General features: G+C 48.0%; 5 non-coding genes across 5 annotated transcripts; all 5 read left to right on the forward strand.

Annotated features, from left to right (window-relative positions):
* The first annotated feature begins 622 nt into the window (after positions 1-622).
* On the forward strand, positions 623-695 carry TRNAD-GUC (transfer RNA aspartic acid (anticodon GUC)). Its single transcript has one exon. It is a non-coding gene; the product is annotated as a tRNA-Asp (tRNA).
* Positions 696-1063: 368 nt separating this feature from the next.
* TRNAD-GUC (transfer RNA aspartic acid (anticodon GUC)) lies at positions 1064-1136 on the forward strand. Its single transcript has one exon. It is a non-coding gene; the product is annotated as a tRNA-Asp (tRNA).
* A 368-nt stretch (positions 1137-1504) lies between these two features.
* TRNAD-GUC (transfer RNA aspartic acid (anticodon GUC)) lies at positions 1505-1577 on the forward strand. The gene has a single exon. It is a non-coding gene; the product is annotated as a tRNA-Asp (tRNA).
* A 2572-nt stretch (positions 1578-4149) lies between these two features.
* TRNAD-GUC (transfer RNA aspartic acid (anticodon GUC)) lies at positions 4150-4222 on the forward strand. The gene has a single exon. It is a non-coding gene; the product is annotated as a tRNA-Asp (tRNA).
* A 2425-nt stretch (positions 4223-6647) lies between these two features.
* Positions 6648-6720, forward strand: TRNAD-GUC (transfer RNA aspartic acid (anticodon GUC)). The gene has a single exon. It is a non-coding gene; the product is annotated as a tRNA-Asp (tRNA).
* The last annotated feature ends 18514 nt before the right edge of the window (positions 6721-25234 follow it).

A 25234-nucleotide genomic window follows, 5' to 3' on the forward strand; every position in this document is an offset into this window, starting at 1 on the left:
TTTCAACAATACCTGACAACCATTTAATTATTGGGCGTCCGTGGCGCAATGGTTAGCGCGTTCGGCTGTTAACCAATAGGTTGGTGGTTCGAGCCCATCCGGGAGCGGTGTTGTGAGGTCTTAGATGTGACGTAAAAAGTCAAGGTTTTTACACAATATCTGACGAGCATCTAATTTTTGGGCTTCCGTGGCGCAATGGTTAGCGCGTTCGGCTGTTAACCGAAAGGCTGGTGGTTCGAGCCCATCCGGGAGCGGTGTTGTGAGGCCTCAGATGTGAAGTAAAAAGTCAAAGTTTTACCTCAATACCTGACGAAAATTTAATTTTTGGGCTTCATTGGCGCAATGGTTAGCGCGTTCGGCTATTAACCAATAGGTTGGTGGTTCGAGCCCATCCGGGAGCGGTGTTGTGATGTCTCAGATGTAACGTAAAATGTCTGAGTTTTTCCACAATACCTGACGAACATTTAAATTTTGGGCTTCCTTGGCGCAATGGTTAGCGCGTTCAGCTGTTAATCGAAAGGTTGGTGGTTCGAGCCCACCCGGAAGAGGTGATGTGGGGTCTCAGATGTAGCGTAAAAAGTCAAAACGTTTCCACAATACGTGACAACCATTTAATTTCTGAGCTTCCGTGGCTCAATGGTTAGCGCGTTCGGCTGTCAATCGAAAGGTTGGTGGTTGGAGCCCATCCGGGAGCGGTGTTGTGAGGTCTAGGATGTGAAGTAAAAAGTCAAAGTTTTACCTCAATACCTGACGAAAATTTAATTTTTGGGCTTCAGTGGCGCAATGGTCAGCGCGTTCAGCTGTTAACCGAAAGGTTGGTGGTTCGAGCCCTCCCGGGAGCGGTGTTGTGACGTCTCAGATGTAACGTAAAATGTCAGAGTTTTTCCACAATACCTGACGAGCATTTAAATTTTGGGCTTCCGTGGCGCAATGGTTAGCGCGTTCAGCTGTTAATCGAAAGGTTGGTGGTTCGAGCCCACCCAAGAGAGGTGTTGTGAGGTCTCAGATGTAGCGTAAAAAGTCAAAACGTTTCCACAATACGTGACAACCATTTAATTTCTGAGCTTCCGTGGCTCAATGGTTAGCGCGTTCGGCTGTCAATCGAAAGGTTGGTGGTTGGAGCCCATCCGGGAGCGGTGTTGTGAGGTCTAGGATGTGAAGTAAAAAGTCAAAGTTTTACCTCAATACCTGACGAAAATTTAATTTTTGGGCTTCAGTGGCGCAATGGTCAGCGCGTTCAGCTGTTAACCGAAAGGTTGGTGGTTCGAGCCCTCCCGGGAGCGGTGTTGTGACGTCTCAGATGTAACGTAAAATGTCAGAGTTTTTCCACAATACCTGACGAGCATTTAAATTTTGGGCTTCCGTGGCGCAATGGTTAGCGCGTTCAGCTGTTAATCGAAAGGTTGGTGGTTCGAGCCCACCCGGAAGAGGTGATGTGGGGTCTCAGATGTAGCGTAAAAAGTCAAAACGTTTCCACAATACGTGACAACCATTTAATTTCTGAGCTTCCGTGGCTCAATGGTTAGCGCGTTCGGCTGTCAATCGAAAGGTTGGTGGTTGGAGCCCATCCGGGAGCGGTGTTGTGAGGTCTAGGATGTGAAGTAAAAAGTCAAAGTTTTACCTCAATACCTGACGAAAATTTAATTTTTGGGCTTCAGTGGCGCAATGGTCAGCGCGTTCAGCTGTTAACCGAAAGGTTGGTGGTTCGAGCCCTCCCGGGAGCGGTGTTGTGACGTCTCAGATGTAACGTAAAATGTCAGAGTTTTTCCACAATACCTGACGAACATTTAATTTTTGGGCTTCAGTGGCGCGATGGTCAGCGCGTTCAGCTGTTAACCGAAAGGTTGGTGGTTCGAGCCCAAACGAGAGAGGTTTTGTGGGGTCTCAGATGTAGCGTGAAAAGTCGTAACTTTTCAACAATACCTGACAACCATTTAATTTCTGAGCTTCCGTGGCGCAATGGCTAGCGCGTTCGGCTGTTAACCGAAAGGTTGGTGGTTCGAGCCCTCCCGGGAGCGGTGTTGTGACGTCTCAGATGTAACGTAAAATGTCAGAGTTTTTCCAAAACACCTGACGAACATTTAACTTTTGGGCTTCCGTGGCGCAATGGTTAGCGCGTTCAGCTGTTAATCGAAAGGTTGGTGGTTCGAGCCCGCCCGGAAGAGGTATTGTGTGGTCTCAGATGTAGCGTAAAAAGTCAAAACGTTTCCACAATACGTGACAACCATTTAATTTCTGAGCTTCCGTGGCTCAATGGTTAGCGCGTTCAGCTGTTAATCGAAAGGTTGGTGGTTCGAGCCCACCCGGGAGAGGTGTTGTGGGGTCTCAAATGTAACGTAGAAAGCCAAAGTTTTTCCACAATACCTGACAACCGTTTAATTTCTGAGCTTCCGTGGCTCAGTGGTTAGCGCGTTCAGCTGTTAACCAATAGGTTGGTGGTTTGAGCCCACCCGGGAGCGGTGTTGTGTGATCTCAAATGTAACGTAGAAAGCCAAAGTTTTTCCACAATACCTGACGACCATTTAATTTTTGGGCTTCCGTGGCGCAATGGTTAGCGCGTTCGGCTGTTAACCGAAAGGTTGGTGGTTCGAGCCCATCCGGGAGCGGTGTTGTGAGGCCTCAGATGTGAAGTAAAAAGTCAAAGTTTTACCTCAATACCTGACGAAAATTTAATTTTTGGGCTTCAGTGGCGCAATGGTTAGCGCGTTCGGCTATTAACCAATAGGTTGGTGGTTCGAGCCCATCCGGGAGAAGTGTTGTGACGTCTCAGATGTAACGTAAAATGTCGGAGTTTTTCCACAATACCTGACGAACATTTAATTTTTGGGCGTCCGTGGAGCAATGGCTAGCGCGTTCGGCTGTTAACCAATAGGTTGGTGGTTCGAGCCCACCCGGGAGCGGTGTTTTGGGATCTCAAATGTAACGTAAATAGCCAAAGTTTTTCCACAATACCTGACGACCATTTAATTTTTGGGCCTCAGTGGCGAATGGTTAGCGCGTTCAGCTGTTAACCGAAAGGTTGGTGGTTCGAGCCCTTCCGGGAGCGGTGTTGTGACGTCTCAGATATAACGTAAAATGTCAGAGTTTTTCCAAAACACCTGACGAACATTTAACTTTTGGGCTTCCGTGGCGCAATGGTTAGCGCGTTCAGCTGTTAATCGAAAGGTTGGTGGTTCGAGCCCGCCCGGAAGAGGTATTGTGTGGTCTCAGATGTAGCGTAAAAAGTCAAAACTTTTCCACAATACGTGACAACCATTTAATTTCTCAGCTTCCGTGGCTCAATGGTTAGCGCGTTCGGCTGTTAACCAATAGGTTGGTGGTTCGAGCCCACCCGGGAGAGGTGTTGTGGGGTCTCAAATGTAACGTAGAAAGCCAAAGTCTTTCCACAATACCTGACAACCGTTTAATTTCTGAGCTTCCGTGGCTCAATGGTTAGCGCGTTCAGCTGTTAAGCAATAGGTTGGTGGTTCGAGCCCAAACGAGAGAGGATTTGTGGGGTCTCAGAAGTAGCGTGAAAAGTCGTACCTTTTCAACAATACCTGACAACCATTTAATTATTGGGCGTCCGTGGCGCAATGGTTAGCGCGTTCGGCTGTTAACCAATAGGTTGGTGGTTCGAGCCCATCCGGGAGCGGTGTTGTGAGGTCTTAGATGTGACGTAAAAAGTCAAGGTTTTTACACAATATCTGACGAGCATCTAATTTTTGGGCTTCCGTGGCGCAATGGTTAGCGCGTTCGGCTGTTAACCGAAAGGCTGGTGGTTCGAGCCCATCCGGGAGCGGTGTTGTGAGGCCTCAGATGTGAAGTAAAAAGTCAAAGTTTTACCTCAATACCTGACGAAAATTTAATTTTTGGGCTTCATTGGCGCAATGGTTAGCGCGTTCGGCTATTAACCAATAGGTTGGTGGTTCGAGCCAATCCGGGAGCGGTGTTGTGATGTCTCAGATGTAACGTAAAATGTCTGAGTTTTTCCACAATACCTGACGAACATTTAAATTTTGGGCTTCCTTGGCGCAATGGTTAGCGCGTTCAGCTGTTAATCGAAAGGTTGGTGGTTCGAGCCCACCCGGAAGAGGTGATGTGGGGTCTCAGATGTAGCGTAAAAAGTCAAAACGTTTCCACAATACGTGACAACCATTTAATTTCTGAGCTTCCGTGGCTCAATGGTTAGCGCGTTCGGCTGTCAATCGAAAGGTTGGTGGTTGGAGCCCATCCGGGAGCGGTGGTGTGAGGTCTAGGATGTGAAGTAAAAAGTCAAAGTTTTACCTCAATACCTGACGAAAATTTAATTTTTGGGCTTCAGTGGCGCAATGGTCAGCGCGTTCAGCTGTTAACCGAAAGGTTGGTGGTTCGAGCCCTCCCGGGAGCGGTGTTGTGACGTCTCAGATGTAACGTAAAATGTCAGAGTTTTTCCACAATACCTGACGAGCATTTAAATTTTGGGCTTCCGTGGCGCAATGGTTAGCGCGTTCAGCTGTTAATCGAAAGGTTGGTGGTTCGAGCCCACCCAAGAGAGGTGTTGTGAGGTCTCAGATGTAGCGTGAAAAGTCAAACTTTTTCCATAATACGTGATAACCATTTGTTTTCTGATCTTTCGTGGCTCAATGGTTAGCGCGTTCGGCTGTTAACCAATAGCTTGGTGGTTCGAGCCCACCCGGGAGTGGTGTTTTTGGATATCAAATGTAACGTAAATAGCCAAAGTTTTTCTACAATACCTGACGACCATTTAATTTTTGGGCTTCCGTGGCGCAATGGTTAGTGCGTTCAGCTGTTAACCGAAAGGTTGGTGGTTCGAGCCCAAACGAGAGAGGATTTGTGGGGTCTCAGATGTAGCGTGAAAAGTCGTAACTTTTCAACAATACCTGACAACCATTTAATTTTTGGGCGTCCGTGGCGCAATGGCTAGCGCGTTCGGCTGTTAACCGAAAGGTTAGTGGTTCGAGCCCATCCGGGAGCGGTGTTGTGACGTCTCAGATGTTACGTAAAATGTCAGAGTTTTTCCACAATACCTGACGACCATTTAATTTTTGGGCGTCCGTGGCGAATGGTTGCGCTGTTCAGCTGCTATTCAAAAGACTGGTGGTTTGAGCTCTCCCGGGAGCGGTGTTGTGACGTCTCAAATGTAACATAAAATGTCAGAGTTTTTCCACAATACCTGTCGAACATTGAATTTTTGGGCTTCCGTGGCGCAATGGTTAGCGCGTTCAGCTGTTAATCGAGAGGCTGGTGGTAGGAGCCCACCCGGGAGAGGTGTTGTGGGGTCTCAGATGTAGCGTAAAAAGTCAAAACTTTTCCACAATACGTGACAACCATTTAATTTCTGGGTTTCCGTGGCTCAATGATTAGCGCGTTCGGCTGTTAACCAATAGGTTGGTGGTTCGAGCTCATCCGGGAGCGGTGTTGTGAGGTCTCAGATGTGACGTAGAAAGCTAAAGTTTTTCCACAATACCTGACGACCATTTAATTTTTGGGCTTCCGTGGCTCATTGGTTAGCGCGTTCGGCTGTTAACCAATAGGTTGGTGGTTCGAGCCCATCCGGGAGCGGTGTTGTGTGATCTCAAATGTAACGTAGAAAGCCAAAGTTTTTGCACAATAAATGACGACCATTTAATTTTTGGGCTTCCGTGGCGCAATGGTTAGCGCGTTCGGCTGTTAACCAATAGGTTGGTGGTTCGACCCCATCCGGGAGCGGTGTTGTGAGGTCTCAGATTTGACGTAAAAAATCAAGGTTTTTACACAATACCTGACGAGCATTTAACTTTTGGGCTTCCGTGGCGCAATGGTTAGCGCGTTCGGCTGTTAACCAATAGGTTGGTGGTTCGAGCCCATCCGGGAGCGGTGTTGTGAGGTCTCAGATGTGACGTAAAAAGTCAAGGTTTTTACACAATACCTGACGAGCATTTAACATTTGGGCTTCCGTGGCGCAATGTTTAGCGCGTTCGGCTGTTAACCAATAGGTTGGTGGTTCGACCCCATCCGGGAGCGGTGTTGTGAGGTCTCAGATGTGTCGTAAAAAGTCAAGGTTTTTACACAATACCTGACGAGCATTTAACTTTTGGGCTTCCGTGGCGCAATGTTTAGCGCGTTCGGCTTTTAACCAATAGGTTGGTGGTTCGAGCCCATCCGGGAGCGGTGTTGTGAGGTCTCAGATGTGACGTAAAAAGTCAAGGTTTTTACACAATACCTGACGAGCATCAAACTTTTGGGCTTCCGTGGCGCAATGGTTAGCGCGTTCGGCTGTTAACCGAAAGGCTGGTGGTTCGAGCCCATCCGGGAGCGGTGTTGTGAGGCCTCAGATGTGAAGTAAAAAGTCAAAGTTTTACCTCAATACCTGACGAAAATTTAATTTTTGGGCTTCATTGGCGCAATGGTTAGCGCGTTCGGCTATTAACCAATAGGTTGGTGGTTCGAGCCCATCCGGGAGCGGTGTTGTGATGTCTCAGATGTAACGTAAAATGTCTGAGTTTTTCCACAATACCTGACGAACATTTAAATTTTGGGCTTCCTTGGCGCAATGGTTAGCGCGTTCAGCTGTTAATCGAAAGGTTGGTGGTTCGAGCCCACCCGGAAGAGGTGATGTGGGGTCTCAGATGTAGCGTAAAAAGTCAAAACGTTTCCACAATACGTGACAACCATTTAATTTCTGAGCTTCCGTGGCTCAATGGTTAGCGCGTTCGGCTGTCAATCGAAAGGTTGGTGGTTGGAGCCCATCCGGGAGCGGTGTTGTGAGGTCTAGGATGTGAAGTAAAAAGTCAAAGTTTTACCTCAATACCTGACGAAAATTTAATTTTTGGGCTTCAGTGGCGCAATGGTCAGCGCGTTCAGCTGTTAACCGAAAGGTTGGTGGTTCGAGCCCTCCCGGGAGCGGTGTTGTGACGTCTCAGATGTAACGTAAAATGTCAGAGTTTTTCCACAATACCTGACGAGCATTTAAATTTTGGGCTTCCGTGGCGCAATGGTTAGCGCGTTCAGCTGTTAATCGAAAGGTTGGTGGTTCGAGCCCACCCAAGAGAGGTGTTGTGAGGTCTCAGATGTAGCGTGAAAAGTCAAACTTTTTCCATAATACGTGATAACCATTTGTTTTCTGATCTTTCGTGGCTCAATGGTTAGCGCGTTCGGCTGTTAACCAATAGCTTGGTGGTTCGAGCCCACCCGGGAGTGGTGTTTTTGGATCTCAAATGTAACGTAAATAGCCAAAGTTTTTCTACAATACCTGACGACCATTTAATTTTTGGGCTTCCGTGGCGCAATGGTTAGTGCGTTCAGCTGTCAACCGAAAGGTTGGTGGTTCGAGCCCAAACGAGAGAGGATTTGTGGGGTCTCAGATGTAGCGTGAAAAGTCGTAACTTTTCAACAATACCTGACAACCATTTAATTTTTGGGCGTCCGTGGCGCAATGGCTAGCGCGTTCGGCTGTTAACCGAAAGGTTAGTGGTTCGAGCCCATCCGGGAGCGGTGTTGTGACGTCTCAGATGTTACGTAAAATGTCAGAGTTTTTCCACAATACCTGACGACCATTTAATTTTTGGGCGTCCGTGGCGAATGGTTGCGCTGTTCAGCTGCTATTCAAAAGACTGGTGGTTTGAGCTCTCCCGGGAGCGGTGTTGTGACGTCTCAAATGTAACATAAAATGTCAGAGTTTTTCCACAATACCTGTCGAACATTGAATTTTTGGGCTTCCGTGGCGCAATGGTTAGCGCGTTCAGCTGTTAATCGAGAGGCTGGTGGTAGGAGCCCACCCGGGAGAGGTGTTGTGGGGTCTCAGATGTAGCGTAAAAAGTCAAAACTTTTCCACAATACGTGACAACCATTTAATTTCTGGGTTTCCGTGGCTCAATGATTAGCGCGTTCGGCTGTTAACCAATAGGTTGGTGGTTCGAGCTCATCCGGGAGCGGTGTTGTGAGGTCTCAGATGTGACGTAGAAAGCTAAAGTTTTTCCACAATACCTGACGACCATTTAATTTTTGGGCTTCCGTGGCTCATTGGTTAGCGCGTTCGGCTGTTAACCAATAGGTTGGTGGTTCGAGCCCATCCGGGAGCGGTGTTGTGTGATCTCAAATGTAACGTAGAAAGCCAAAGTTTTTGCACAATAAATGACGACCATTTAATTTTTGGGCTTCCGTGGCGCAATGGTTAGCGCGTTCGGCTGTTAACCAATAGGTTGGTGGTTCGACCCCATCCGGGAGCGGTGTTGTGAGGTCTCAGATTTGACGTAAAAAATCAAGGTTTTTACACAATACCTGACGAGCATTTAACTTTTGGGCTTCCGTGGCGCAATGGTTAGCGCGTTCGGCTGTTAACCAATAGGTTGGTGGTTCGAGCCCATCCGGGAGCGGTGTTGTGAGGTCTCAGATGTGACGTAAAAAGTCAAGGTTTTTACACAATACCTGACGAGCATTTAACATTTGGGCTTCCGTGGCGCAATGTTTAGCGCGTTCGGCTGTTAACCAATAGGTTGGTGGTTCGACCCCATCCGGGAGCGGTGTTGTGAGGTCTCAGATGTGTCGTAAAAAGTCAAGGTTTTTACACAATACCTGACGAGCATTTAACTTTTGGGCTTCCGTGGCGCAATGTTTAGCGCGTTCGGCTTTTAACCAATAGGTTGGTGGTTCGAGCCCATCCGGGAGCGGTGTTGTGAGGTCTCAGATGTGACGTAAAAAGTCAAGGTTTTTACACAATACCTGACGAGCATCAAACTTTTGGGCTTCCGTGGCGCAATGGTTAGCGCGTTCGGCTGTTAACCAATAGGTTGGTGGTTCGAGCCCATCCGGGAGCGGTGTTGTGAGGTCTCAGATGTGACGTAAGAAGTCAAGGTTTTTACACAATACCTGACGAGTATTTAACTTTTGGGCTTCCGTGGCGCAATGGTTAGCGCGTTCGGCTGTTAACCAATAGGTTGGTGGTTCGAGCCCATCCGGAAGCGGTGTTGTGAGGTCTCAGATGTTACGTAAAAAGTCAAGGTTTTTACACAATACCTGACGAGCATTTAATTTTTGGGATTCCGTGGCGCAATGGTTAGCGCGTTCGGCTGTTAACCAATAGGTTGGTGGTTCGAGCCCATCCGGGAGCGGTGTTGTGAGGTCTCAGATGTGACGTAAAAAGTCAAGTTTTTTGCACAATACCTGACGAGCATTTAGGTTTTGGGCTTCCGTGGCGCAATGGTTAGCGCGTTCGGCTGTTAAGCAATAGGTTGGTGGTTCGAGCCCATCCGGGAGCGGTGTTGTGAGGTCTCAGATGTGACGTAAAAAGTCAAGGTTTTTACACAATACCTGACGAGCATTTAAATTTTGGGCTTCCTTGGCGCAATGGTTAGCGCGTTCGGCTGTTAACCAATAGGTTGGTGGTTCGAGCTCACCCGGGAGCGGTGTTGTGTGATCTCAAATGTAACGTAGAAAGCCAAAGTTTTTGCACAATAAATGACGACCATTTAATTTTTGGGCTTCCGTGGCGCAATGGTTAGCGCGTTCGGCTGTTAACCAATAGGTTGGTGGTTCGAGCCCATCCGGGAGCGGTGTTGTGAGGTCTCAGATGTGACGTAAAAAGTCAAGGTTTTTACACAATACCTGACGAGCATCAAACTTTTGGGCTTCCGTGGCGCAATGGTTAGCGCGTTCGGCTGTTAACCAATAGGTTGGTGGTTCGAGCCCATCCGGGAGCGGTGTTGTGAGGTCTCAGATGTGACGTAAAAAGTCAAGGTTTTTCCACAATACCGGACGACCATTTAATTTTTGGGCTTCCGTGGCGCAATGGTTAGCGCGTTCAGCTGCTATTCAAAAGACTGGTGGTTTGAGCCCTTCCGGGAGCGGTGTTGTGACGTCTCAGATGTAACATAAAATGTCAGAGTTTTTCCACAATACCTGACGAATATTGAACTTTTGGGCTTCCGTGGCGCAATGGTTAGCGCGTTCGGCTGTTAACCAATAGGTTGGTGGTTCGAGCCCATCCGGGAGCGGTGTTGTGAGGTCTCAGAAGTGACGTAAAAAGTCAAGGTTTTTACACAATACCTGACGAGCATTTAATTTTTGGGCTTCCGTGGCGCAATGGTTAGCGCGTTCGGCTGTTAACCAATAGGTTGGTGGTTCGAGCCCATCCGGGAGCGGTGTTGTGAGGTCTCAGATGTGACGTAAAAAGTCAAGGTTTTTCCACAATACCTGACGAACATTTAATTTTTGGGCTTCCATGGCGCAATGGTTAGCGCGTTCGGCTGTTAACCGAAAGGTTGGTGGTTCAAGCCCACCCGGGAGAGGTGTTGTGGGGTCTCAGATGTAGCGTTAAAAGTCAAAACGTTTCCACAATACGTGACAACCATTTAATTTCTGAGCCTCTGTGGCTCAATGGTTAGCGCGTTCGGCTATTAACCAATAGGTTGGTGGTTCGAGCCCATCCGGGAGAAGTGTTGTGACGTCTCAGATGTAACGTAAAATGTCAGAGTTTTTCCACAATACCTGACGAACATTTAATTTTTGGGCTTCAGTGGCGTGATGGTCAGCGCGTTCAGCTGTTAACCGAAAGGTTGGTGGTTCGAGCCCAAACGAGAGAGGTTTTGTGGGGTCTCAGATGTAGCGTGAAAAGTCGTAACTTTTCAACAATACCTGAATACCATTTAATTTCTGAGCTTCCGTGGCTCAATGGTTAGCGCGTTCGGCTGTTAACCAGTAGGTTGGTGGTTCTTGCTAATCCGGGAGCGGTGTTGTGATGTCTCAGATGTAACGTAAAATGTCAGAGTTTTTCCACAATACCTGACGAACATTTAATTTTTGGGCTTCCGTGGCGCAATGGTTAGCGCGTTCAGCTGTTAATCGAAAGGTTGGTGGTTCGAGCCCACCCGGGAGAGGTGTTGTGGGGTCTCAGATGTAGCGTGAAAAGTCAAACTTTTTCCATAATACGTGATAACCATTTATTTTCTGATCTTTCGTGGCTCAATGGTTAGCGCGTTCGGCTGTTAACCAATAGCTTGGTGGTTCGAGCCCACCCGGGAGCGGTGGTTTTGGATCTCAAATGTAACGTAAATAGCCAAAGTTTTTCCGCAATACCTGACGACCATTTTTTTTGGGCGTCCGTGGCGCAATGGTTAGCGCGTTCGGCTGTTAACCGAAAGGTTGGTGGTTCGAGCCCATTCGGGAGAAGTGTTGTGACGTCTCAGATGTAACGTAAAATGTCGGAGTTTTTCCACAATACCTGACGAACATTTAATTTTTGGGCGTCCGTGGCGCAATGGTTAGCGCGTTCGGCTGTTAACCAATAGGTTGGTGGTTCGAGCCCATCCGGGAGCGGTGTTGTGAGGTCTTAGATGTGACGTAAAAAGTCAAGGTTTTTACACAATATCTGACGAGCATCTAATTTTTGGGCTTCCGTGGTGCAATGGTTAGCGCGTTCAGCTGTTAATCGAAAGGTTGGTGGTTCGAGCCCACCCGGGAGAGGTGTTGTGGGGTCTCAAATGTAACGTAGAAAGCCAAAGTTTTTCCACAATACCTGACAACCGTTTAATTTCCGAGCTTCCGTGGCTCAGTGGTTAGCGCGTTCAGCTGTTAACCAATAGGTTGGTGGTTCGAGCCCACCCGGGAGAAGTGTTGTGAGGCCTCAGATGTGAAGTAAAAAGTCAAAGTTTTACCTCAATACCTGACGAAAATTTAATTTTTGGGCTTCAGTGGTGCAATGGTTAGCGCGTTCGGCTATTAACCAATAGGTTGGTGGTTCGAGCCCATCCGGGAGAAGTGTTGTGACGTCTCAGATGTAACGTAAAATGTCAGAGTTTTTCCACAATACCTGACGAACATTTAATTTTTGGGCTTCAGTGGCGCGATGGTCAGCGCGTTCAGCTGTTAACCGAAAGGTTGGTGGTTCGAGCCCAAACGAGAGAGGTTTTGTGGGGTCTCAGATTTAGCGTGAAAAGTCGTAACTTTTCAACAATACCTGACAACCATTTAATTTCTGAGCTTCCGTGGCGCAATGGTTAGCGCGTTCGGCTGTTAACCAATAGGTTGGTGGTTCGAGCCCATCCGGGAGCGGTGTTGTGAGGTCTTAGATGTGACGTAAAAAGTCAAGGTTTTTACACAATATCTGACGAGCATCTAATTTTTGGGCTTCCGTGGTGCAATGGTTAGCGCGTTCAGCTGTTAATCGAAAGGTTGGTGGTTCGAGCCCACCCGGGAGAGGTGTTGTGAGGTCTCAGATGTAGCGTGAAAAGTCAAACTTTTTCCATAATACGTGATAACCATTTATTTTCTGATCTTTCGTGGCTCAATGGTTAGCGCGTTCGGCTGTTAACCAATAGCTTGGTGGTTCGAGCCCACCCGGGAGCGGTGTTTTTGGATCTCAAATGTAACGTAAATAGCCAAAGTTTTTCCGCAATACCTGACGACCATTTTTTTTGGGCGTCCGTGGCGCAATGGTTAGCGCGTTCGGCTGTTAACCGAAAGGTTGGTGGTTCGAGCCCATTCGGGAGAAGTGTTGTGACGTCTCAGATGTAACGTAAAATGTCGGAGTTTTTCCACAATACCTGACGAACATTTAATTTTTGGGCGTCCGTGGCGCAATGGTTAGCGCGTTCGGCTATCAACCAATAGGTTGGTGGTTCGTGCCCATTCGGGAGAAGTGTTGTGACGTCTCAGATGTAACGTAAAATGTCGGAGTTTTTCCACAATACCTGACGAACATTTAATTTTTGGGCGTCCGTGGCGCAATGGTTAGCGCGTTCGGCTGTTAACCAATAGGTTGGTGGTTCGAGCCCATCCGGGAGCGGTGTTGTGAGGTCTTAGATGTGACGTAAAAAGTCAAGGTTTTTACACAATATCTGACGAGCATCTAATTTTTGGGCTTCCGTGGTGCAATGGTTAGCGCGTTCAGCTGTTAATCGAAAGGTTGGTGGTTCGAGCCCACCCGGGAGAGGTGTTGTGGGGTCTCAAATGTAACGTAGAAAGCCAAAGTTTTTCCACAATACCGGACAACCGTTTAATTTCCGAGCTTCCGTGGCTCAGTGGTTAGCGCGTTCAGCTGTTAACCAATAGGTTGGTGGTTCGAGCCCACCCGGGAGCGGTGTTGTGTGATCTCAAATGTAACGTAGAAAGCCAAAGTTTTTCCACAATACCTGACGACCATTTAATTTTTGGGCTTCCGTGGCGCAATGGTTAGCGCGTTCGGCTGTTAACCGAAAGGTTGGTGGTTCGAGCCCATCCGGGAGCGGTGTTGTGAGGCCTCAGATGTGAAGTAAAAAGTCAAAGTTTTACCTCAATACCTGACGAAAATTTAATTTTTGGGCTTCAGTGGCGCAATGGTTAGCGCGTTCGGCTATTAACCAATAGGTTGGTGGTTCGAGCCCATCCGGGAGAAGTGTTGTGACGTCTCAGATGTAACGTAAAATGTCAGAGTTTTTCCACAATACCTGACGAACATTTAATTTTTGGGCTTCAGTGGCGCGATGGTCAGCGCGTTCAGCTGTTAACCGAAAGGTTGGTGGTTCGAGCCCAAACGAGAGAGGTTTTGTGGGGTCTCAGATGTAGCGTGAAAAGTCGTAACTTTTCAACAATACCTGACAACCATTTAATTTCTGAGCTTCCGTGGCTCAATGGTTAGCGCGTTCGGCTGTTAACCAGTAGGTTGGTGGTTCTTGCCCATCCGGGAGCGGTGTTGTGATGTCTCAGATGTAACGTAAAATGTCAGAGTTTTTCCACAATACCTGACGAACATTTAATTTTTGGGCTTCCGTGGCGCAATGGTTAGCGCGTTCAGCTGTTAATCGAAAGGTTGGTGGTTCGAGCCCACCCGGGAGAGGTGTTGTGAGGTCTCAGATGTAGCGTGAAAAGTCAAATTTTTTCCATAATACGTGATAACCATTTATTTTCTGATCTTTCGTGGCTCAATGGTTAGCGCGTTCGGCTGTTAACCAATAGCTTGGTGGTTCGAGCCCACCCGGGAGCGGTGTTTTTGGATCTCAAATGTAACGTAAATAGCCAAAGTTTTTCCGCAATACCTGACGACCATTTTTTTTGGGCGTCCGTGGCGCAATGGTTAGCGCGTTCGGCTGTTAACCGAAAGGTTGGTGGTTCGAGCCCATCCGGGAGCGGTGTTGTGAGGCCTCAGATGTGAAGTAAAAAGTCAAAGTTTTACCTCAATACCTGACGAAAATTTAATTTTTCTGCTTCAGTGGCGCAATGGTTAGCGCGTTCGGCTATTAACCAATAGGTTGGTGGTTCGAGCCCATTCGGGAGAAGTGTTGTGACGTCTCAGATGTAACGTAAAATGTCGGAGTTTTTCCACAATACCTGACGAACATTTAATTTTTGGGCTTCAGTGGCGCAATGGTCAGCGCGTTCAGCTGTTAACCGAAAGGTTGGTGGTTCGAGCCCAAACGAGAGAGGTTTTGTGGGGTCTCAGATGTAGCGTGAAAAGTCGTAACTTTTCAACAATACCTGACAACCATTTAATTTTTGGGCGTCCGTGGCGCAATGGCTAGCGCGTTCGGCTGTTAACCGAAAGGTTGGTGGTTCGAGCCCATCCGGGAGCGGTGTTGTGACGTCTCAGATGTTACGTAAAATGTCAGAGTTTTTCCACAATACCTGACAACCATTTAATTTCGGAGCTTCCGTGGCGCAGTAATTAGCGCGTCCAGCTCTTAATCGAAAGGTTGGTGGTTCGAGCCCACCCGGAAGAGGTGTTGTGGGGTCTCAGATGTAGCGTTAAAAGTCAAAACTTTTCCACAATACGTGACAACCATTTAATTTCTGATCTTCCTTGGCTCAATGGTTAGCGCGTTCGGCTGTTAACCAATAGGTTGGTGGTTCGAGCCCACCCGGGAGCGGTGTTTTTAGATCTCAAATGTAACGTAAATAGCCAAAGTTTTTCCACAATACCTGACGACCATTTAATTTTTGGGCCTCAGTGGCGAATGGTTAGCGCGTTCAGCTGTTAACCGAAAGGTTGGTGGTTCGAGCCCTTCCGGGAGCGGTGTTGTGACGTCTCATATATAACGTAAAATGTCAGAGTTTTTCCAAAACACCTGACGAACATTTAACTTTTGGGCTTCCGTGGCGCAATGGTTAGCGCGTTCAGCTGTTAATCGAAAGGTTGGTGGTTCGAGCCCGCCCGGAAGAGGTATTGTGTGGTCTCAGATGTAGCGTAAAAAGTCAAAACTTTTCCACAATACGTGACAACCATTTAATTTCTCAGCTTCCGTGGCTCAATGGTTAGCGCGTTCGGCTGTTAACCAATAGGTTGGTGGTTCGAGCCCACCCGGGAGCGGTGTTTTGGGATCTCAAATGTAACGTAAATAGCCAAAGTTTTTCCACAATACCTGACGACCATTTAATTTTTGGGCCTCAGTGGCGCAATGGTTAGCGCGTTCAGCTGTTAACCGAAAGGTTGGTGGTTCGAGCCCACCCGGGAGAGGTGTTGTGGGGTCTCAAATGTAACGTAGAAAGCCAAAGTCTTTCCACAATACCTGACAACCGTTTAATTTCTGAGCTTCCGTGGCTCAATGGTTAGCGCGTTCAGCTGTTAAGCAATAGGTTGGTGGTTCGAGCCCAAACGAGAGAGGATTTGTGGGGTCTCAGAAGTAGCGTGAAAAGTCGTAACTTTTCAACAATACCTGACAACCATTTAATTATTGGGCGTCCGTGGCGCAATGGTTAGCGCGTTCGGCTGTTAACCAATAGGTTGGTGGTTCGAGCCCACCCGGGAGAGGTGTTGTGAGGTCTCAGATGTAGCGTGAAAAGTCAAACTTTTTCCATAATACGTGATAACCATTTATTTTCTGATCTTTCGTGGCTCAATGGTTAGCGCGTTCGGCTGTTAACCAATAGCTTGGTGGTTCGAGCCCACCCGGGAGCGGTGTTTTTGGATCTCAAATGTAACGTAAATAGCCAAAGTTTTTCCGCAATACCTGACGACCATTTTTTTTGGGCGTCCGTGGCGCAATGGTTAGCGCGTTCGGCTGTTAACCGAAAGGTTGGTGGTTCGAGCCCATCCGGGAGCGGTGTTGTGAGGCCTCAGATGTGAAGTAAAAAGTCGGAGTTTTTCCACAATACCTGACGAACATTTAATTTTTGGGCTTCAGTGGCGCAATGGTTAGCGCGTTCAGCTGTTAACCGAAAGGTTGGTGGTTCGAGCCCACCCGGGAGAGGTGTTGTGGGGTCTCAAATGTAACGTAGAAAGCCAAAGTCTTTCCACAATACCTGACAACCGTTTAATTTCTGAGCTTCCGTGGCTCAATGGTTAGCGCGTTCAGCTGTTAAGCAATAGGTTGGTGGTTCGAGCCCATCCGGGAGCGGTGTTGTGAGGTCTCAGATGTGACGTAAAAAGTCAAGGTTTTTACACAATACCTGACGAGCATTTAATTTTTGGGATTCCGTGGCGCAATGGTTAGCGCGTTCAGCTGTTAATCGAAAGGTTGGTGGTTCGAGCCCACCCGGGAGAGGTGTTGTGGGGTCTCAAATGTAACGTAGAAAGCCAAAGTTTTTCCACAACACCTGACAACCATTTAATTTCTGAGCTTCCGTGGCTCAATGGTTAGCGCGTTCGGCTGTTAACCAATAGGTTGGTGGTTCGAGCCCATCCGGGAGCGGTGTTGTGAGGTCTCAGATTTGACGTAAAAAATCAAGGTTTTTACACAATACCTGACGAGCATTTAACTTTTGGGCTTCCGTGGCGCAATGGTTAGCGCGTTCGGCTGTTAACCAATAGGTTGGTGGTTCGAGCCCATCCGGGAGCGGTGTTGTGAGGTCTCAGATGTGACGTAAAAAGTCAAGGTTTTTACACAATACCTGACGAGCGTTTAACATTTGGGCTTCCGTGGCGCAACGGTTAGCGCGTTCGGCTGTTAACCAATAGGTTGGTGGTTCGAGCCCATCCGGGAGCGGTGTTGTGAGGTCTCAGATGTGACGTAAGAAGTCAAGGTTTTTACACAATACCTGACGAGTATTTAACTTTAGGGCTTCCGTGGCGCAATGGTTAGCGCGTTCGGCTGTTAACCAATAGGTTGGTGGTTCGAGCCCATCCGGGAGCGGTGTTGTGAGGTCTCAGATGTGACGTAAAAAGTCACGTTTTTTGCACAATACCTGACGAGCATTTAGGTTTTGGGCTTCCGTGGCGCAATGGTTAGCGCGTTCGGCTGTTAAGCAATAGGTTGGTGGTTCGAGCCCATCCGGGAGCGGTGTTGTGAGGTCTCAGATGTGACGTAAAAAGTCAAGGTTTTTACACAATACCTGACGAGCATTTAAATTTTGGGCTTCCTTGGCGCAATGGTTAGCGCGTTCGGCTGTTAACCAATAGGTTGGTGGTTCGAGCCCACCCGGGAGCGGTGTTGTGTGATCTCAAATGTAACGTAGAAAGCCAAAATTTTTCCACAATACCTGACGAACATTTAATTTTTGGGCTTCCGTGGCGCAATGGTTAGCACGTTCGGCTGTTAACCAATAGGTTGGTGGTTCGAGCCCATCCGGGAGCGGTGTTGTGAGGTCTCAGATGTGACGTTAAAAGTCAAGTTTTCCACAATACCTGACAACCATTTAATTTCTGAGCTTCCGTGGCTCAATGGTTAGCGCGTTCGGCTGTTAACCAATAGGTTGGTGGTTCGAGCCCACCCGTGAGCGGTGTTGTGGGATCTGAAATGTAACGTAGAAAGCCGAAGTTTTTGCACAATAAATGACGACCATTTAATTTTTGGGCGTCCGTGGCGAATGGTTAGCGCGTTCGGCTGTTAACCGAAAGGTTGGTGGTTCGAGCCCATCCGGGAGCGGTGTTGTGAGGTCTCAGATGAGAAGTAAAAAGTCAAGGTTTTACCTCAATACCTGACGAAAATTTAATTTTTGGGCTTCAGTGGCGCAATGGTCAGCGCGTTCAGCTGTTAACCGAAAGGTTGGTGGTTCGAGCCCTCCCGGGAGCGGTGTTGTGACGTCTCAGATGTAACGTAAAATGTCAGAGTTTTTCCACAACACCAGACGAACATTTAACTTTTGGGCTTCTGTGGCGCAATGGTTAGCGCGTTCGGCTGTTAACCAATAGGTTGGTGGTTCGAGCCCATCCGGGAGCGGTGTTGTGAGGTCTCAGATGTGACGTAAAAAGTCAAGGTTTTTACACAATACCTGACGAGCATTTAATTTTTGGGATTCCGTGGCGCAATGGTTAGCGCGTTCAGCTGTTAATCGAAAGGTTGGTGGTTCGAGCCCACCCGGGAGAGGTGTTGTGGGGTCTCAAATGTAACGTAGAAAGCCAAAGTTTTTCCACAACACCTGACAACCATTTAATTTCTGAGCTTCCGTGGCTCAATGGTTAGCGCGTTCGGCTGTTAACCAATAGGTTGGTGGTTCGAGCCCATCCGGGAGCGGTGTTGTGAGGTCTCAGATTTGACGTAAAAAATCATGGTTTTTACACAATACCTGACGAGCATTTAACTTTTGGGCTTCCGTGGCGCAATGGTTAGCGCGTTCGGCTGTTAACCAATAGGTTGGTGGTTCGAGCCCATCCGGGAGCGGTGTTGTGAGGTCTCAGATGTGACGTAAAAAGTCAAGGTTTTTACACAATACCTGACGAGCATTTAACATTTGGGCTTCCGTGGCGCAATGGTTAGCGCGTTCGGCTGTTAACCAATAGGTTGGTGGTTCGAGCCCATCCGGGAGCGGTGTTGTGAGGTCTCAGATGTGACGTAAGAAGTCAAGGTTTTTACACAATACCTGACGAGTATTTAACTTTAGGGCTTCCGTGGCGCAATGGTTAGCGCGTTCGGCTGTTAACCAATAGGTTGGTGGTTCGAGCCCACCCGGGAGCGGTGTTGTGTGATCTCAAATGTAACGTAGAAAGCCAAAATTTTTCCACAATACCTGACGAACATTTAATTTTTGGGCTTCCGTGGCGCAATGGTTAGCACGTTCGGCTGTTAACCAATAGGTTGGTGGTTCGAGCCCATCCGGGAGCGGTGTTGTGAGGTCTCAGATGTGACGTTAAAAGTCAAGTTTTCCACAATACCTGACAACCATTTAATTTCTGAGCTTCCGTGGCTCAATGGTTAGCGCGTTCGGCTGTTAACCAATAGGTTGGTGGTTCGAGCCCACCCGTGAGCGGTGTTGTGGGATCTGAAATGTAACGTAGAAAGCCGAAGTTTTTGCACAATAAATGACGACCATTTAATTTTTGGGCGTCCGTGGCGAATGGTTAGCGCGTTCGGCTGTTAACCGAAAGGTTGGTGGTTCGAGCCCATCCGGGAGCGGTGTTGTGAGGTCTCAGATGAGAAGTAAAAAGTCAAGGTTTTACCTCAATACCTGACGAAAATTTAATTTTTGGGCTTCAGTGGCGCAATGGTCAGCGCGTTCAGCTGTTAACCGAAAGGTTGGTGGTTCGAGCCCTCCCGGGAGCGGTGTTGTGACGTCTCAGATGTAACGTAAAATGTCAGAGTTTTTCCACAACACCAGACGAACATTTAACTTTTGGGCTTCTGTGGCGCAATGGTTAGCGCGTTCGGCTGTTAACCAATAGGTTGGTGGTTCGAGCCCATCCGGGAGCGGTGTTGTGAGGTCTCAGATGTGACGTAAAAAGTCAAGGTTTTTACACAATACCTGACGAGCATTTAATTTTTGGGATTCCGTGGCGCAATGGTTAGCGCGTTCAGCTGTTAATCGAAAGGTTGGTGGTTCGAGCCCACCCGGGAGAGGTGTTGTGGGGTCTCAAATGTAACGTAGAAAGCCAAAGTTTTTCCACAACACCTGACAACCATTTAATTTCTGAGCTTCCGTGGCTCAATGGTTAGCGCGTTCGGCTGTTAACCAATAGGTTGGTGGTTCGAGCCCATCCGGGAGCGGTGTTGTGAGGTCTCAGATTTGACGTAAAAAATCAAGGTTTTTACACAATACCTGACGAGCATTTAACTTTTGGGCTTCCGTGGCGCAATGGTTAGCGCGTTCGGTTGTTAACCAATAGGTTGGTGGTTCGAGCCCATCCGGGAGCGGTGTTGTGAGGTCTCAGATGTGACGTAAAAAGTCAAGGTTTTTACACAATACCTGACGAGCATTTAACATTTGGGCTTCCGTGGCGCAATGGTTAGCGCGTTCGGCTGTTAACCAATAGGTTGGTGGTTCGAGCCCATCCGGGAGCGGTGTTGTGAGGTCTCAGATGTGACGTAAGAAGTTAAGGTTTTTACACAATACCTGACGAGTATTTAACTTTAGGGCTTCCGTGGCGCAATGGTTAGCGCGTTCGGCTGTTAACCAATAGGTTGGTGGTTCGAGCCCATCCGGGAGCGGTGTTGTGAGGTCTCAGATGTGACGTAAAAAGTCAAGTTTTTTGCACAATACCTGACGAGCATTTAGGTTTTGGGCTTCCGTGGCGCAATGGTTAGCGCGTTCGGCTGTTAAGCAATAGGTTGGTGGTTCGAGCCCATCCGGGAGCGGTGTTGTGAGGTCTCAGATGTGACGTAAAAAGTCAAGGTTTTTACACAATACCTGACGAGCATTTAAATTTTGGGCTTCCTTGGCGCAATGGTTAGCGCGTTCGGCTGTTAACCAATAGGTTGGTGGTTCGAGCCCACCCGGGAGCGGTGTTGTGTGATCTCAAATGTAACGTAGAAAGCCAAAATTTTTCCACAATACCTGACGAACATTTAATTTTTGGGCTTCCGTGGCGCAATGGTTAGCACGTTCGGCTGTTAACCAATAGGTTGGTGGTTCGAGCCCATCCGGGAGCGGTGTTGTGAGGTCTCAGATGTGACGTTAAAAGTCAAGTTTTCCACAATACCTGACAACCATTTAATTTCTGAGCTTCCGTGGCTCAATGGTTAGCGCGTTCGGCTGTTAACCAATAGGTTGGTGGTTCGAGCCCACCCGGGAGCGGTGTTGTGGGATCTGAAATGTAACGTAGAAAGCCGAAGTTTTTGCACAATAAATGACGACCATTTAATTTTTGGGCTTCCGTGGCGAAATGGTTAGCGCGTTCGGCTGTTAACCAATAGGTTGGTGGTTCGACCCCATCCGGGAGCGGTGTTGTGAGGTCTCAGATGTGACGTAAAAAGTCAAGGTTTTTACATAATACCTGACGAGCATTTAACTTTTGGGCTTCCGTGGCGCAATGGTTAGCGCGTTCGGCTGTTAACCAATAGGTTGGTGGTTCGAGCCCACCCGGGAGCGGTGTTGTGTGATCTCAAATGTAACGTAGAAAGCCAAAGTTTTTCCACAATACCTGACGACCATTTAATTTTTGGGCTTCTGTGGCGCAATGGTTAGCGCGTTCAGCTGCTATTCAAAAGACTGGTGGTTTGAGCTCTCCCGGGAGCGGTGTTGTGACGTCTCAAATGTAACATAAAATGTCAGAGTTTTTCCACAATACCTGTCGAACATTGAATTTTTGGGCTTCCGTGGCGCAATGGTTAGCGCGTTCAGCTGTTAATCGAGAGGCTGGTGGTAGGAGCCCACCCGGGAGAGGTGTTGTGGGGTCTCAGATGTAGCGTAAAAAGTCAAAACGTTTCCACAATACGTGACAACCATTTAATTTCTGGGTTTCCGTGGCTCAATGATTAGCGCGTTCGGCTGTTAACCAATAGGTTGGTGGTTCGAGCTCATCCGGGAGCGGTGTTGTGAGGTCTCAGATGTGACGTAGAAAGCTAAAGTTTTTCCACAATACCTGACGACCATTTAATTTTTGGGCTTCCGTGGCTCATTGGTTAGCTAGTTCGGCTGTTAACCAATAGGTTGGTGGTTCGAGCCCATCCGGGAGCGGTGTTGTGTGATCTCAAATGTAACGTAGAAAGCCAAAGTTTTTGCACAATAAATGACGACCATTTAATTTTTGGGCTTCCGTGGCGCAATGGTTAGCGCGTTCGGCTGTTAACAAATAGGTTGGTGGTTCGACCCCATCCGGGAGCGGTGTTGTGAGGTCTCAGATTTGACGTAAAAAATCAAGGTTTTTACACAATACCTGACGAGCATTTAACTTTTGGGCTTCCGTGGCGCAATGGTTAGCGCGTTCGGCTGTTAACCAATAGGTTGGTGGTTCGAGCCCATCCGGGAGCGGTGTTGTGAGGTCTCAGATGTGACGTAAAAAGTCAAGGTTTTTACACAATACCTGACGAGCATTTAACATTTGGGCTTCCGTGGCGCAATGTTTAGCGCGTTCGGCTGTTAACCAATAGGTTGGTGGTTCGAGCCCATCCGGGAGCGGTGTTGTGAGGTCTCAGATGTGTCGTAAAAAGTCAAGGTTTTTACACAATACCTGACGAGCATTTAACTTTTGGGCTTCCGTGGCGCAATGTTTAGCGCGTTCGGCTGTTAACCAATAGGTTGGTGGTTCGAGCCCATCCGGGAGCGGTGTTGTGAGGTCTCAGATGTGACGTAAAAAGTCAAGGTTTTTACACAATACCTGACGAGCATCAAACTTTTGGGCTTCCGTGGCGCAATGGTTAGCGCGTTCGGCTGTTAACCAATAGGTTGGTGGTTCGAGCCCATCCGGGAGCGGTGTTGTGAGGTCTCAGATGTGACGTAAAAAGTCAAGGTTTTTACACAATACCTGACGAGCATTTAAATTTTGGGCTTCCTTGGCGCAATGGTTAGCGCGTTCGGCTGTTAACCAATAGGTTGGTGGTTCGAGCTCACCCGGGAGCGGTGTTGTGTGATCTCAAATGTAACGTAGAAAGCCAAAATTTTTCCACAATACCTGACGACCATTTAATTTTTGGGCTTCCGTGGCGCAATGGTTAGCACGTTCGGCTGTTAACCAATAGGTTGGTGGTTCGAGCCCATCCGGGAGCGGTGTTGTGAGGTCTCAGATGTGACGTAAAAAGTCAAGGTTTTCCACAATACCTGACAACCATTTAATTTCTGAGCTTCCGTGGCTCAATGGTTAGCGCGTTCGGCTGTTAACCAATAGGTTGGTGGTTCGAGCCCACCCGGGAGCGGTGTTGTGGGATCTGAAATGTAACGTAGAAAGCCAAAGTTTTTGCACAATAAATGACGACCATTTAATTTTTGGGCTTCCGTGGCGCAATGGTTAGCGCGTTCGGCTGTTAACCAATAGGTTGGTGGTTCGACCCCATCCGGGAGCGGTGTTGTGAGGTCTCAGATGTGACGTAAAAAGTCAAAGTTTTTACATAATACCTGACGAGCATTTAACTTTTGGGCTTCCGTGGCGCAATGGTTAGCGCGTTCAGCTGCTATTCAAAAGACTGGTGGTTTGAGCTCTCCCGGGAGCGGTGTTGTGACGTCTCAAATGTAACATAAAATGTCAGAGTTTTTCCACAATACCTGTCGAACATTGAATTGTTGGGCTTCCGTGGCGCAATGGTTAGCGCGTTCAGCTGTTAATCGAGAGGTTGGTGGTACGAGCCCACCCGGGAGCGGCGTTGTGGGATCTCAAATGTAACGTAGAAAGCCAAAGTTTTTCCACAATACCTGACGATCATTTAATTTTTGGGCTTCCGTGGCGCAATGGTTAGGGCGTTCGGCTGTTAACCAATAGGTTGGTGGTTCGAGCCCACCCGGGCGCGGTGTTGTGGGATCTCAAACGTAACGTAGAAAGCCAATGTTTTTCCACAATACCTGACGACCATTTAATTTTTGGGCTTCCGTGGCGCAATGATTAGCGCGTTCAGCTGTTAATCGAAAGGTTGAAGGTTCGAGCCCACCCGAGAGAGGTGTTGTGGGGTCTCAGATGTAGCGTAAAAAGTCAAAACTTTTCCGCAATACGTGAAAACCATTTAATTTCTGAGCTTCCGTGGCTCAATGGTTAGCGCGTTCGGCTGTTAACCAATGGGTTGGTTGTTCGAGCCCATCCGGGAGCTGTGTTGTGACGTCTCAGATGTGACGTAAAAAGACCTGGTTTTTCCACAATACCGGACGACCATTTAATTTTGGGGCTTCCGTGGCGCAATCGTTAGCGCGTTCGGCTGTTAACAGAAAGGTTGGTGGTTCGAGCACACCCGGGAGCGGTGTTGTGAGGTCTCAGATGTGACGTAAAAAGTCAAGGTTTTTACATAATACCAGACGAGCATTTAACTTTTGGGCTTCCGTGGCGCAATGGTTAGCGCGTTCAGCTGCTATTCAAAAGACTGGTGGTTTGAGCTCTCCCGGGAGCGGTGTTGTGACGTCTCAAATGTAACATAAAATGTCAGAGTTTTTCCACAATACCTGTCGAACATTGAATTTTTGGGCTTCCGTGGCGCAATGGTTAGCGCGTTCAGCTGTTAATCGAGAGGTTGGTGGTACGAGCCCACCCGGGAGAGGTGTTGTGGGGTCTCAGATGTAGCGTAAAAACTCAACGAGATTGTTGAAGCCCAAAAATTCAAATGTGACGTCTCAGATGTAACGTAAAATGTCAGAGTTTTTCCACAATACCTGACGAACATTTAATTTTTGGGCTTCCGTGGCGCAATTATTAGCGCGTTCAACTGTTAATCGAAAGGCTGGCGGTTCAAGCCCACCCGGAAGAGGTGTTGTGGGGTCTCAGATGTAGTGTAAAAAGTCAAAACCTATCCACAATACGTGACAACCATTTAATTTCTGAGCTTCCGTGGCTCAATGGTTAGCGCGTTCGGCTGTTAACCAATAGGTTGGTGGTTCGAGCCCACCCGGGACCGGTGGTGTGGGATCTCAAATGTAACGTAGAAAGCCAAAGTTTTGCCACAATACCTGACGACCATTAAATTTTTGGGCTTCCTTGGCTCAAAGGTTAGCGCGTTCGGCTGTTAACGAATAGGTGTGTGGTTCGAGCCCATCCGGGAGCGGTGTTGTGACGTCTCAGATGTGACGTAAAAAGTCAAGGTTTTTTCCACAGCACCTGACGACCATTTAATTTTTGGGCTTCCGTGGCGCAATGATTAGCGCGTTCAGCTGTTAATCGAAAGGTTGAAGGTTCGAGCCCACCCGAGAGAGGTGTTGTGGGGTCTCAGATGTAGCGTAAAAAGTCAAAACTTTTCCGCAATACGTGACAACCATTTAATTTTTGGGCTTCCGTGGCGCAATCGTTGACCTCATAGCACCGCTCCCGGGTGTGCTCGAACCACCAACCTTTCTGTTAACAGCCGAACGCGCTAACGATTGCGCCACGGAAGCCCAAAAATTAAATGGTCGTCCGGTATTGTGGAAAAACCTTGACTTTGTACGTCACATCTGAGACGTCACAACACCGCTCCCGGATGGGCTCGAACCACCAACCTATTGGTTAACAGGCGAACGCGCTAACCATTGAGCCACGGAAGCTCAGAATTTAAATGGTTGTCACGTATTGCGGAAAAGTTTTGACTTTTTACGCTACATCTGAGAC

The sequence above is a fragment of the Phalangium opilio genome, unplaced genomic scaffold (genome assembly GCF_054372755.1).
Source record: "Phalangium opilio isolate 3A_F unplaced genomic scaffold, DU_Popi_V2 ptg000037l_1, whole genome shotgun sequence".
Taxonomy (NCBI): Eukaryota; Metazoa; Arthropoda; class Arachnida; order Opiliones; family Phalangiidae; genus Phalangium; species Phalangium opilio.